This window comes from Lathyrus oleraceus, chromosome 7 (genome assembly GCF_024323335.1).
Source record: "Lathyrus oleraceus cultivar Zhongwan6 chromosome 7, CAAS_Psat_ZW6_1.0, whole genome shotgun sequence".
NCBI lineage: Eukaryota > Viridiplantae > Streptophyta > Magnoliopsida > Fabales > Fabaceae > Lathyrus > Lathyrus oleraceus.
Genome location: NC_066585.1, coordinates 418,630,563 through 418,633,287, shown reverse-complemented (window position 1 = coordinate 418,633,287; position 2,725 = coordinate 418,630,563). Strand labels below are relative to the sequence as shown.

At 40.2% G+C, this 2,725-nt stretch overlaps 1 non-coding gene across 1 annotated transcript; it reads right to left on the bottom strand.

The window, feature by feature from the left end:
- Window positions 1–551: 551 nt before the first annotated feature.
- Window positions 552–658, bottom strand: LOC127108781 (small nucleolar RNA R71). Its single transcript, XR_007796294.1, has one exon. It is a non-coding gene; the product is annotated as a small nucleolar RNA R71 (small nucleolar RNA).
- Window positions 659–2,725: the final 2,067 nt, after the last annotated feature.

Here is a 2,725-nt window from a genome sequence, read left to right as displayed (position 1 = left end):
TTTTGTCAAATTTCATTTTCCTGTTGTTATATCGTTTAGACTTAGGCTATTTCCCGCCGGTCAATGCGAAGAACTCGCAGCACCGGAAGTTTAGCTTAGTAAACCCTCTGGCGGAACCTGAACGTTACGCTCGCGCACGTTTATTCTTTCATAGAATTAAGAGAGCTATGGCCGAAGATCAAAACCAAAGACCTCTTAAAGATTTCGCTCAACCATCTAACGAAGAACCTAGTTCTAGTATAGTAAACCCAACCATACCAACTAATAATTTTGAACTTAAACCATCCCTGTTGCAACTAGTGCAACATAGACAATTCGCGGGTCTCGCTATCGAGAACCCTAACCAGCATTTAAAAATATTTCTTCAATTGGCAGACACTTTTAAAACCAATGGAGCTTCTCCTGAGGCAATACGTTTAAGATTATTCCCTTTTTCCCTCAGAGATAAAGCCCTATCATGGTTAGATTCCCTTCCACCCAATTCCATTACGACTTGGGATAACCTTAGAAGAGTTTTTATTGCTAGATATTTTCCCCCGAGTAAGACCGCCATTCTACGAAACCATATAACTAGATTTACCCAAAACCAAGGAGAATCGCTGTTCGAAGCTTGGGAGAGATATAAAGAATTGTTACGAGCATGCCCACATCATGGCTTAGAAAATTGGTTAATCATTCAAACCTTCTATAATGGACTTCATTACAACACAAAGATGACCATCGATGCTGCCGCAGGCGGTGCTCTGATGAACAAACATTACCCTGAAGCTAGTGCCCCCATCGAAGATATGGCTCAAAACCATCAATCATGGGGAGTCGAACGAGCGACAGTTGAGAAGAAGGAAGCCCAAGGAGGAGTGCATGAACTAAGCTCTATAGACATGATGCAAGCTAAAATGGATGCATTAGCCCTCAAGGTCGAGCATATGTGCATAAACCCGAATACTGTAGCCGCAGTTTCGTCGGATTGTGAGATATGTGGAACCAAAGGACACCAATCTGCAGAATGCAGTCTATTAAATGAAACCCAATCTGAGCAAGTGAACTACACCCAAGGGAACCCATACTCGAATACCTATAACCCTGGATGGAGGGATCACCCAAACTTCTCCTATAAAAATAATAACCCTATTCAAAATAATGCACCTCCGAGACCTAGTTATCAAGCCTCTAGATCGAATCAACCTATGCAACCTGTGCCACCAAAGGCGAGCCTTGAGAAAATTATGGAAAATTTTATCACCGTTCAAACCCAACAAAACAAGGAGTTCAAGAACCAAAACATTCATGTTAACAAATTGATTACTCAGTTAGGAACCAAGGTTGACCAAATAGTTACTCATACCAAAATGCTTGAAACCTAGATCTCGAAGGTAGCTTTAAACCAAGCCCCTCAGACTACACCTGGAGGACAATTCCCTGGACAACCTCAACAAAATCCAAGAGGACAAGCCAATGCAATTACCCTACGAAGTGGGAACGCTTATGATGAGCCACCAAACCCTAGATTAAGTGAACCCGAAACTTCTAAGGAATGTACCAAACCCACGGACGAACTAAAGGAATCAGAGGAATCAGAAAACCAGGAAGGTCGAGAAAAAAGAGAAGAACCTAAAGATAAAACTTACGTACCACCCCCGCCATATAAACCACCTATACCATATCCGCAAAGACTTAAACAAACCCAGATCAATAAACAGTATAAAAAATTTATTAAAGTTATAGAAAAACTTCATTTAGAAATCTCTTTCATAGAAGCCATCACCCAAATACCTTCTTATGCAAAGTTTCTTAAAGACATCCTTACCAACAAACGTAGACTTGACGATCCGAAGCCTTTGGAATGTAATGCTATTTCCGAGGACAAATTAGCAAAGAAAGACAAAGATCCTGGTAATTTCTCCATTCCTTGCCTTTTGGGTAGTCATGTCATCGAAAAAGCTTTTCTAGACTTAGGAGCTAGTGTGAGCCTAATGCCTTTAGCGGTTTGTGAGAGGTTAAACTTAGGAGAATTACAACCCACTAAGATGTCACTTCAGTTAGCCGATAGATCTGTTAAATATCCGATAAGCATTTTAGAAGATGTCCCTGTTAGGATAGGTCAGTTATTTATCCCTACTGATTTTGTTGTCATGGACATCAAAGAGGACAACGATATACCAATCCTTCTAGGTAGACCATTCTTATCGACTGCAGGAGCCATAATAGATGTCAAGAAAGGAAAGTTGACATTTGAGGTAGGCAACGAGAAAATAGAATTTATACTTTCGAAATTTCTTATGGCACCTGTGATGGGAGACTCGTGTTATGCCTTAGATATCATTGATGAATGTGTTAGAGAATTAGAACAAGAAGAAATTATAAAAACAATTAAGTTACCATCAACCCCCATAAAGGAAGATGATGACTTTAAAGAACTTTACATCGATGATAACCTTTACGAATGTTTATCCCTTACCCCAGATCCTATGCCATGCCCTAAGAAACCAACCTTAGAACTTAAGGAACTGCCTAAGAACCTGAGATATGAGTTCCTCGATGAAAAGATGAACCGTTCAGTTATAGTTAGTGCTACCTTGAGCCAAGAGGAAACAAACCAACTTTTAGACGTTTTACAAAGATATCCCTCAGCCTTAGGATATAATATCTCTGACCTGAAAGGTATAAGCCCATCTGTATGCATGCATCGGATTTTGCTCGAAGAAGATTCAAAACCCTCTAGGGA